The sequence below is a fragment of the Mastomys coucha genome, unplaced genomic scaffold (genome assembly GCF_008632895.1).
Source record: "Mastomys coucha isolate ucsf_1 unplaced genomic scaffold, UCSF_Mcou_1 pScaffold9, whole genome shotgun sequence".
Taxonomy (NCBI): domain Eukaryota; kingdom Metazoa; phylum Chordata; class Mammalia; order Rodentia; family Muridae; genus Mastomys; species Mastomys coucha.
In genome coordinates, this window is record NW_022196915.1 from 10,888,139 (window position 1) to 10,900,738 (window position 12,600).

The following is a 12,600-nucleotide window of genomic DNA, read 5'->3' on the forward strand; positions in this document are numbered from 1 at the left end:
ACTTAGAAAGAGCAATTTGCAAATTCATCTGGAACAACAAAAGACCCAGGATAGCAAAAACTATTCTCTACAATAAAGGAACCTCTGGTGGAATCACCATCCCGGACCTTAAACTGTACTACAAAGCAATTGTGATAAAAACTGCATGGTATTGGTACACTGACAGGCAGGTAGATCAATGGAACAGAATTGAAGACCCAGAAATGAACCAATACACCTATGGTCACTTGATCTTTGACAAAGGAGCTAAAACCATCCAGTGGAAAAAAAGACAGCATTTTCCTATACTCAACATGGTGCTGGCTCAACTGGCAGTTAGCATGTAGAAAAATGCAAATCGATCCATTCCTATCTCCTTGTACAAAGCTCAAGTCCAAGTGGATCAGGGACCTCCACATCAAACCAGATTCATTGAAACTAATAGAAAAGTGGGGAAGAACCTCGAGAAAATAGGCACAGGGGAAAATTTCCTGAAGAGGACGCCAATAGCTTAATGCTCTAAGATCAAGAATTGACAAATGGGACCTCATAAAGTTGCAAAGCTTCTGTAAGGCAAAAGACACTGTTAATAGGACAAAACAGCAACCAACAAATTGGGAAAAGATCTTTACCAATCCTATATCTGATGGAGAGCTAATATCCAATGTATGCAAAGAACTCAAGAAGTTAGACTCCAGAGAACCAAATAACCCTATTTAAAAATGGGGTACAGAGCTAAACAAAGAATTCTATACTGATGAATTCAGAATGGCTGTGAAGCACCTAAAGAAATATTCAACATCCTTAGTCATCAGGGAAATGTAAATCAAAACAACTCTGAGATTCCACCTCACACCAGTCAGAAGGGCTAGGATAAAAAAACTCAGGTGACAGCAGATGCTGGAGAGGTTGTGGAGAAAGAGGAACACTACTTCATTGCTGGTGGGATTGCAAACTGGTACAACCACTCTGGAAATCAGTTTGGCGGTTCCTCCAGAAATTGGACATAGTTCTACCAGTGGACCCAGCTATACCACTCCTGGGCATATACCCAGAAGATACTGCAACATGTAGTAAGGACACATGCTCCACCATGTTCATAGCAGCCTTATTTATAATCAGAAGCTGGAAACAACCCAGATGTCCTTCAACAGAGGAATGGATACAGAAATTGTGGTACATCTACACAATGGAGTACTACTCAGCTATTAAAAAACAATGAATTTATGAAATTCTTAGGGAAATGGATGGATCTGGAGAATATCATCCTAAGTGAGGTAACCCAATCACAAAAGAACACACATGGTATGCATTCTCTGATAAATGGTTATTAGCCCAGAAGTTTGGAATAATGGAAGAACCACCCACAAACCACAAGAAACTCAAAAAGAAGGAAGACCAAAATGTGGACATTTAATTCCTTCTTAAAAGGGGGAACAAAATACCCACAGATGGAGTTGCAGAGACTAACTATGGAGCAGAGACTGAAGGAAGGACAAGCCAGCCTAATATAACTATCTCCTGAGAGGCTCTGACAGTACCTGACTAATACAGATGTAAAGTCTCATAGCCATCCATTGAACTGAGTAGAGAGTCCCCAATGAAGGAGTTATAGAAAGGACCAAAGGAGCTTAAGAGTTTGCAGCCCCTTAGGACGAACAACAATATGAACTAACTAGTACCCTCAGAGCTCCTAGGGACTCAACCACCAACAAAGGACTATTCATGATGGGACTGATTGTTTTGGCTGCATGGGTATAGTAGAGGATTGCAAAGTTGATCATCAGTGGTAGGAGATGCCCTTGGTTCTGTGAAGATTCTGTGCCCCAGTGTAGGGGAATGCCAGGGCCAATAAGTGGGAGAGGATGGGGTAGCAAGCATGGGGAGGGGAAAGGCAACAGGGGTTTGTTCTTGTTGTTTTTGTTTTTTGGAGGGGAAACTGGGAAAGGAGACATCATATGACATGTAAATAAAGTATCTAATAAAAAATAAAATAAAACAAAACAAAAAGTAACAGATACTTCAGTGACTGATACTGGGATACCATATGGGAAATGGTTTGGGGAGGATGGGGGTGGGGTGGGAATGGGGAATGATCTCAACCTTTATTTACTTCACATGAGCATTAACTTGAGGTTTGTAGAATGTTTCTAACTGTATTCATAATCATTCACATGAGAAACAATCCAAGCCATAGTAAGTGAACAGATAAATTACCTCGTGTAGGAGCAATAGAATGTCACTTAGCAAACAAAGGGATGGGCTATCAACAGGTACAAAACTAATATCAAGTCAGGATTCTGAACTAGAGGGGTGGATGAGCTGTTGGGAGCGCTTGCTGCTCTTGGGTCTATTTGGGACTGATTACCACCACCTATAATAATGTCAGCTCCAAGAGACCTAATGCCCTCTCCTGGCCTCTGAGGGCACCAGGTTTATGTATGGTATATAGACACACATGCAGGCAAAATGCCCATACAAATAGTTAGATTTAATTGTAAATGTAAGCTGCACACACATTTTTTAAAAGTTCTGACCGATGAAACCCAGTATTTATAAGTAAAAATGGTGTAAAAAAATAAATAAAAATAAACCACTGTCTAATTCTGTTGTTAAGCTCTAGGAAAGGCAATGCCCTTATTGTCGGCTGGAGAACATTACTGCAAAGGAATTATCTCAATGATAGTGATGGTTATAAGAGTATTTGTCAAAAAGTTTTCAAATAGTAAGTTAAAATTTTAGTTTATGTTGTATGGGCATTTCATATGGATGTGTGTTTAGGAACCATTTTCATGCCTTTTGTCTACAGAAGCCAGAAGAAAGTGTCTATTCCCTGGAGCTAAAATTACAGGTGGTTTACAGGTCACCACGTAGGTGCTGGTAAACAAACCTGGTCTGCTCTGGAAGAGCAGCCAGTGCTCTTAACCTCTGAGCTATCTCCCCTGCCCCCAAATGCTACATTTTTTGATGAATATAATGCTGTATGTAAATTATACCTCGATAAATAAATTGCTGCTTGGGGCTGAAGAGATGGCTCAGTGGTTAAGAGCACCAACTGCTCTTCCAGGGTTCCTGAGTTCAATTCCCAGCAACCACATGTTGGCTCACAACCATCTGTAATAGGATCCAATGCCTTCTCCAGGTATGTCTGAAGACAACTACAGTGTACTCGTCATATATATAAAATAAAATCTTTTAAAAAAAAGAAAAAAAGAAAAGAAATTGGTGTTTAAAAAAATTAACCATAGGCCAGGTATGATAGGCACATACCTTACTGGCACTCAAAAGACAGGAGGATCCTAAATTGGAGGTCAGCATGGACAACATAGAAACACCCTAAAAATAAATGAGGGTTTGGTATGTAGCTCAATAGAGCTTAGTCCTCAACACTTCAATAGATAAAACAAAATTAAAAAAAAAAATACACACACACACAGACATATATGACTTTCTCTTTATATCTGCACTCCATATAAGTCAAAGCTTATTTTAAGCTCAACACCTTTCCTTAACAAACTTGGCATGTAGAAGGGCCTGTGGGACTCAGCATTTCATACAAGTATCTTGGCTCGGGTCCTCTGAGCGCACTTTGGAAAACCTGCCCTATGCCCTACCATTATTAGATCTCCTTCCGGGTTTGGAACCAGGTCATGTTTGTGCATCTAGTCTGGACTCTGAGATTCCCTCAGACCCACCATTTCCAATTTAGGGATGAGAGTGGTACTGGAGCTGAGTCTGGCAAAGAATAGCAAGAAGACCGCAAATGAGTTCAGAGAAAGGATATCAAGTGCCACTTTAAATAATGCTGTCCAAGCCACACTCCACAACTAAAGGTTGCCGTTAAACAGTCACTGCTCACTCTCCTCCTGAAAGGCAGGGGACCAGGAACTGAAACTTCTTGAATGACTGTTAATCATTCCTTGGCAGTTAGTAGGCTTAGCCCCACCTCCGTTGCTGGGCAACCTGGCTTGGCAGGCACTGGCTCCACCTCCCGGGTTCATAAGCAAAGCAGCTGGGCCTTGGACGTGGAAGGGAGCAGAGGACAACAAGAAAGCTACCAAAGGGAGTCTGGGGTTGCTGCTCTCCTTCCGAGTCAGGCAAAGCTGGGAGCAGGAGTCCTTCTTTTTCAAGGGCTTAGGGCATCCGACCTCAACATCTATCCAGTAAACACAGGAGCCTTAATGGGACATCTTTCAGCGTCCGCAGAAGGCCTCTGGACTAAGGCTGCTAAGCCTGAAAAGAGCTGGTTCACAGCCACGATTTAGGACATCCTTGGAGGGAATGCTGGCCCATGACAGTTTGTTCTTGACATGGAGATTCAGCAGTACTTGAATATAATCTATAAGAATAGTCTTAAGATACAGCGGAACCAAAGTTTGTTTGTTTGTTTGTGTGGGGGAGAAACAAAGTGGAAAGGGGAAAAGGAAGTGCAGTCGAAGCACTAGCTTCAAGAGGTGGGGTTACTATACACAGTGCAGCTCATGTCTCCTGTCAGCCAGAGAGCGTGTCACATGAGTAACACTGGACAATTTGATTGGTGGAATAAAGCCTCTGCACCATTTACTTTTTAAGGAAAAGAGACCACCCTCCTGAGTTCTGAGCAAAGCACCGCAGTTTCTTCCCTCCTGACATAGCAGCAGTCAGCATCCATAGCAAAGGGAACATTGGCTGCACAGCGAAAGTGGGCTTGGGTACCAACAGAAAACTCAAAACAGTAAGATTGACCAAAAGTCAAGGCTCCATTCCTAATACCAACCTCTAGACTTGGGAAGAGCCCCCCCCCCCAGAGTCACCTCCCTCTTTCTGCCCACCCCCAGGGCAAATTCTATATATTTAAAGTTTTTTTTCTTTTGGTTGAATTTGTAAACTCAAGTTCGCCCATATGGTTGGGGATTTGAAACAGTGAATGCTCTGCCCAATGCATTACATGTGAAAAGTTAGGTTGGGAGGTATTTTGACCTCTTTTAAGTTGCTGGGTCTCCTTTCACAATTATTGGTACCTAACATTCCCAAAAAGTGGGTCTTGATACCAAGGGCCAAGCCCTCCCTGCTTCTGCATCCAGAAGCTCTGAAATCTTGCACAAGATTCTCAATGAGCCCACTGGGAATTTGATCGTCATCAGAGAAGTTAGAAGTGATAGCCCTCCTCTGCTATGTTCAGGAGCTACTATGATGTGGAGTGGGGGTGGGCACAAGGTTTTATGGAAGATCTTCTAGAGAAGGTGGAGTGGGTTAAAAGCCTAAGATGATATACATATGATATAAATAAAAAATAAGGTCCAGCCTGGACTTGGCAAGTGTGGGGCGCTCCCTGGCAGTTGGTACAATAATGTTCAGTGTAAATAAACTGGTTTTAGCAGGTGGCCAGTACGGATGTCAAAGAAGGCTCAGTCTAGATCAATACTAGAAGACTCAGAGGATTTAGACCAAATAAAAGAGGCAATTATGGCAGAAAAAGTAGAGGGCTTAACGAGCAATGGACACTTACAGAGGGAGACAGTGAGCAAAGCAGACCGGGTGGAAATGTCACAAGGAACGGATACACCAAGGAAGACTAAGTGGTCCAGACACCCACTGAACATTTTAGTGATGATAGGAAGTGTAGACCTTATTTTTAAGTGTAGCCCAGTGGTTTGAATTTCCAGTTTTAAAAGCCATTAGCCTAGGCTAATGATTCAAGGCACTGAAGCAAGATGTGTTTACAAAGACCAGGAGGGGAGGAGCCTAAGCACAGGTAGCAGAGAAAACCCAGGCTGTAGTCATGTGAAGGAAAATAGAAATAACCCATTGTATGGGATTGGGGGATTTGGGGACTGAGGTGGGGAAAGGACTCCCAAGAGCATGGGGGGTTAAGATGACTTAAGACATTTGGGCATTTGAAATGGTCATCTGATGCCTGAGAACGCGGGGCTAGAGGAGAAAAATTAGATAATTCATTTATTCATTCAACACACACTTGTTGGTCTGACATATCCATCTCTATGTTGGGTATCAAAAAAGATATAAAAGATGGATGGTACCTACCTCCCTTTGAAGAATTAAACGTAGGCTCTCAAATGAGAAAAGACAGAAGCAAACTTAGTGGAACTGGCCCAAGGCTGGCTGCTGGACAAATGGACTATAGATCCAGGAGAGGGACTGTGGGCTCTATGACTCACCATCTTTCCAATGTCTATATGGCTGGCCTGATTTACCATATGGTAATCCTCTTCTCTCCTATTCCACTGTGTCCCTCTGCAAACAGCAGACTCATCTGAAGAGAATAGTGTCCTTAGAGGTCACAAATATCCTCTGGTCAGACAGCCTTGAGGACAATGAGTGGTCCAGATAACAGCTATGGTGCAGCTCATGGAATAGAGGGGCTGTGGGGGAAAATCTCAAATCCTTCCTAGAGGAGGTGGAGCAGGTTTGAACCCTAAATCATGTTTTCATTGGTGGTGTTAATGGGGAGGATGTAGAGTAGGTCTGGTCTTAAGAGAGTAGATCTGGACCTACTACAATCTTCTTCATGCTACATACTCTGTCCATGATGAATTTCTATACTGAGCATTGGAAGCTGAAGAGGAGGGTGGGGATGATGTCAGGAGTAGAGGTGTGGATGGAAGGCAGGTAGGCAGCTGGGCCAGGAGAGGGACAGACAATAAGTCCATCACACTACACTCAAGTGAAGCAAAACCCCACATTCCCACTTGCAAATGCTTTCTAAGCAACCAGCTAAGGAGAACACTTTTTGTCAAACCTTCTCAGTGACCTCATCTCAAGAGTGTGTGTGTATGTGTGCACGTGTGTTTTAATTTCTACTACAGAAGTGTATGGGGGGGAATTGTGTGCTTCAGAATATCCCTTTTGAACTTGCTCGAATGCACATAATACAGTTTGTACTGTGTAGTGTTCACTTTAGGAATGTCAGAGAAAAATTTGTCACTATCAAGGATAACTCTGAAATCTCACAAGGCTTGATAACCTTTTAAACTGACAGCAAACAGTAGGTCACACACTTCTTTAAAAAACAAAAACAAAAACAAAAAAAAATGTAATCTTCCCCACACTTACTTTAGAAATGGTTATTGCCCCACAGAGACTGAATCTGTACTGCTGTAACTTTTACTCTCTTCTTGACTGTCTTTGATGCTGTAGGAATTTTCTTTGACTTCATAAATTGAAGAGACACTGAACTAGGCTACATAGTCTCACTTGGCTACAAACAATACAGTAGGATGTGAAGGCCACAAATAGGATCTGTGGTCATCTATATGAATGGTTACACTCTCCTTCCCCCAACTCTGTTGTATTGATGGATAAGATGGCCCCTCTGGCAAGAAGAACTGGTTTGCTTTTGGGTCCCTGGGCCTCCTCTACATGAACTGCTGGATATGCTCACAGGCATCCAGTCTCTAAATAAGGGATTGTAGCTCCCCTAAGGTTTTGTCGAATTAACTTACTGTTAATTATCAATGGATCAGAACTGTTATGTCTTGATCACTAAAAATGTCTCACCCCAAAGATCACTCCCACCTTGCCCATCTTCAGATGTAAATGAGGCTAAACACTCCTCAACCAGGAGCAGAAAAGGATCTTGGTCATGTAGTTAGGTTCCTAATGAAGTACTTAAAGTGACTGAAACTTTCAACTGAATGAATGGCCACTAGGCCCTCTACGTAGCTCTGGCAAGTGCCACTGGTTTACCAAGGGGTAAGATGAAAGGAGCAGACCTACTCCAGAAAGAGGACGGATTGATGCCGCCTGGATGGCCTTGGTCCCTCTTCTTTCTCCACATCCTGCCCACTCTGAAAGATGCTAGCTCTCCTCCCCCAACCGCTCCTGGTGGCTGAGGTCTGACTTGTACATAGCAGCCCTGTCAATATGTCTCCTTGGATGTATCAGATGATTGGACCTTGTCACACTGGTTGAAGATCTTATTGCTTCTGTGCCTAGGGACCAGAGGGATCCTGCTTACTGCTGGGCAGGGTGAGTGGGGCAGACCTCCTCTTCCCAGCCTGAGAGGAAGACTAGCTACAAGGCAGAAGTTATCTCGGGCTCTCGGGGGTGTCTTGGGGAATAGGATTCCCTATTCCCAGTGCTGAATAAGCTCACAAGCTTCCAGCCCGAAGCAAATGTAGGAAGTTCTCCAGCACTCTGGTGAGTGAAGCCTTGTTCAGCATCCTTGCAGCAAGGCTCTTCATGTAAAAACACCAAAGAACACCACCTTCCTCTGGTGAAGACAGACATTTGCCTCAATGTGGAGGGCTCCTCTCAACTGACAACAGAGAAGGACCTCGGTTGAAAACATGCCTTTTAGTTTCGGGAATATGAAAGTTGGGGGAGGCAAGTACCTAGCACCCACAATGTAACTGAAGCAAAAGTTGCTAAAAACAAACAAAACAAAACAAAAAAACAACAAAAAACTCATGTCCAGTGTCCCCCAACGTTTGTGAGCAAGTCCAACCACTCGTGCAGTGATACTAAGGGGACAGGGCAGAATTGGTGGGGCCTAAAAGGTACATCTCCTCCTGCTTTGGATCAGAATTAGTACACTGGCTCCAGCTGGCATGAAGAGGCTGTGGGCAGATGCTGGCCTGATTGCACACTAAGGATGCCATCAGTTCATCCTCTGAGCAATTGTCCCCAGATCCCATAAGTAGATCCAGGTTAGGCTATAAAGCATCACTACCTTCCTACTGAGTGCCAACGACCCCCACACAGGCCGAGCAGCCTGGAGCTAGAGGGCACCCTGATGCCATCTTGCTGCCACTTCTCAGTGATCCCCATGTGACAGATTGAGGCTGGTAGACAAGTCCTCTGGGGGTGCTCTTCCGAACCCATAAGGCCATTAGATCTATGGAGCCAAGAACGTAGCCTTGGAATCTTGTTCACAGAGAATCAGTCCGAGACATCAGTGACTTCAAAATAGTCTGATTTTTTGGGTATGTGTTGGGATGTGATAAGTACCTGTGTAAGTCTTCTGTAAGCCGCCTTAGAAGGACTGTGGACTGACACATTCTCTCCTTTATCTACCTGGAGAAAAGTGCCAAGCCTGGGGAGTGTCTCATGACCCACTGAACATTCGTCCTACTTTGAGAAGCCCCTTCTCCACCTTGAGCCTTCCTGTGTAGCCCACTGTGCCCTCTGGGACTGCTTGCTTTGCTGGGGGGAGGGGGAGGGGTGGCGGTGGGGGGGGAGGCATCCACCTCCTACTCAGTCCTCAGTTGTCAGTTCAGACTACAGCAGCATCTCTAACCACAGGCTATTGTTGTGGGCTGCAGCCTTAATTTCTCTCAGATACTCTAAAACCCAGGAAGAAGAGTGGCTGGGGCGTGGGAGATGCGAGGCCTGCCCTGCCAGCTTCTACCTCCAACAAGCTCAACAGTGCCAGATAGCCAAGAATGATCTTTTAGGAGGAGTCTGTACCCTGAAGGCACATTGGTCACAGTGCCCTGGGTCTGGAATGTTGCTCAGCCATTAATACATGCCAGAAGTTTGAGGACTACATGCCCTCTATTCCACTAGAACAGCACATTTCTCCCAAAGTCCAGCTGTGTTTTGAAAAGCAATAATGACAAAAAAAAAAAATCCAAATAGTTAACCACATTCTGTGGCCTTCAACCACAGTCCTGTCTCTCACATTCCCAAAAGACCCAGTTATATGGGCCCCTTGCTACACTTGCCTCATGGAGGGCTTCCTGAACCTCTCCGTACAACACTTTGCACTGCTTTCCCAAGATTTCCAGAAACTGTTCGCTGGTTCTCCTGGGGGCCTACTGCCACACTGCCTTCGCTCTCTACCTATGTCTGCAGCTCGTCTGGAGTGGAGAAGACCCATTAGCACTAATCCTTAGGAGCTATACATGTGTCTGTCTTGTTCCTTCTCCTATCCACACAGTTTTTACTTGAAGAAACCCTACTCACACTTCAAGTTCTAGCTCAAATGGAGAAAACCTCACATGGACATGGTCTTGATCTCTTCCCTGCAGGGATGATGATCTCCACCCATTGAAATCTGTATTCCCAGGTGCCAAGGCTGGGAGAACTGGAAAGCCCTGAGTTTCTGTCCTGAATGGCTAGGGTGAGACAGTGAGGCTGTGAGACCCAGAGAGAAGGCACAAGCACTGAATCCCTGGCAAAGAATTGTCTCCTTCATACTAACCAGTCAAGAGCATGGAGCCAGAATTCCTGGGGCCTTTGTGAGTCTCCTAGACTTGACTCAACCAGAACTGGAGTAAGGAGGAGAGGGGATCAGGTGGGTCTTTGGGTATTTGTAGTGGTTACCTCATTCCCACCCACAGGGTTTGTCAAGGGGTATAGGTGGTTCAAAGCCTCTGGTGGAAGGGGTGATCTCAAGGTCCCTGGAACTTCATTGCTAATGCCCACATGAACTGCACTCTACATTGAGGGATATATTATGCTGGATTTAAACCCACTGGGCCTTCTGCATCCTCAATTAGTACAAAGGTCCAAAATCATTCCTGGAGACACCTGTGGTACAATTCAATTGTCCAAGGGCCTCTCAAGTGTTATTTTCCCTGGGGCATGGGGCAGAGAATGAGCCCTTCCCACAATAAGTAAGCTGAGCAATCCAGAGATGTCAGCAGCCATGATGGTTCACATGACCTACAGCTGCTGTTTAGCCAGTTTCCGACTCACTATCAACAATGAAGAGCAAGCCCCAATTCTTTCTTACAAATAGAACGGTGTTCTTGATAGTTCAGGCCGCCAATAACATTGTAGATAGGCACAAAGATCCCCTTTATATGTAGTTAACAATGTGGCCCCCACAATAGTCCTCAGTACCCTTGGGGAATTGCAAGTCTATGGCCACCCAGGACATCCATGTCAGATGCTGTCACACCCTGCCACAATTTTGCCACCCTCCCAAAAGAGGCAGTTGCACCAGCATTTGCGCATAGCCACTTTTTTGTGGGGGGCTCTTCAGCTCCAAGCACAGTGCCTTACATTGTTTTTGTTTTTAAGGTTTTCACTTCCTTTAGACTTGCCCAAAGTCCACATTCATGTTGTTTTTGATCCCCCTTCCCCTCTGTACCACTTCTCCAGCTTTGAGATAACCTCGTCACACTTGCTCACTCACAATGATCTTCCACTTGCTTCAAACAGCATGCTGCTGCTTCTTGGATTCTGTGAGGCCTGCCTGGGGAATTTTTTACTGGCTTGGTTTTAGCTTCCACGAGCTCTGACTGCAGCAGGTCCTTGTTAGGGGCCATAGCCTTGCTCAGATGGTATATCAAACTTGGTCCAGGAAGCAGGGCATGGGAAGGGTAGAGGCTGGCCACATGAGCTCTTGGGCTGCTGTCTCCCAGATTTTAAGCCACGTGCGGTGACACACACTTGGAATCTTGGTTACTTGAGTCTGAGTCAAGGTTTTTTAAGTTTGTCTCAAACACGACACACAGACACAAACACAAACACTGAAAAGGAAATCATAGTTGCTCAATTTTTAGAGAACTAATCACAGGCATTCATAGGAACACATAAGAGATGTTCATTGTCAATATGCATGTGGCTGTAATAGAAATGATTCTTGCTTCCTGACTTTGCTGTTCTTTCTTTCTATAGCATTTTTTTCTCTTTCTATAGCACTAATCACTATGATATCTAATCACCATCAGAGACACTTATTTTTTTTAGGGAAAAATTTAAATGTTTATATAGTGCAATGCCCATGAACAGAGGCGGGTCATGAAAGTTATGTCCATGACTGCTTGTTCAAGGTACCCTGCCTATACATGGCAGACAGCTTGTCCTGCCCTGGGAGGCTCATCACAACTATATTGTTTCCCATAATAAAGAAGTTTTGGTAGCAAGATTTTGGTCACTATAATGGCAGCATCCACGATATTCTCCAGTCTGTTTGACCAGCTCACTTTACAGACAGTAGTAAGACAGCTTTGTAACAAAGGCAAAAGACCATGTCATGATACCAGCTTAGTTCTCCTGCCTGGAGACTCTAGTACCCAGGCAACATGTAAGTTAGAGCCTGTGACTGTAGCACAGCATTTCATGAGATGTGTGCATGAGAGTACTGGACCTTCAAGGGCTCCAACAGCAAACATAAACAGACATGTTCCCTTAGGACTTGAGTTTGGGAAACTACATCCTGGTCCTCTCAGGACACTACTACAATGAAGGCTCTGATGAGCCCTGCAGCAGGGACATGTATCTGGGTTCAACCTAGTGATTCCCAAACCTACTTATACCAGGAAATCTTCTCACTGGAGACTGACAAATACAGCAGAAAGCCTGTGCTCTACAAGGATTGCTGCAATACTGTCTGAGGGTGGGGATCACCTCTAAAGAAGATGTTCCAGAATCAAAATGAAATTTTTAGGGGACACTTCCCTGCCCACCTCTGAGGTGGGCAGCCACAACAAGGAAGACCTGAGAGATGGGATACTCAGAACACATCAAAGTGCTCAGAAGGGAGAAAGGGGACACAATTCCCCAGACAAACTACATATCAAACATATTATTTCCTATACAGATGTTCTTGTTGACTGAACCAGTGCAATACTCTGAGGTGTTCTTTTCCTGGCTGTGACTTGGCACCTTACAGGGATGACACAAAGCCCACAAAAAAGATAGGGGCTCCAGGCAGAGAAGATTCATTTG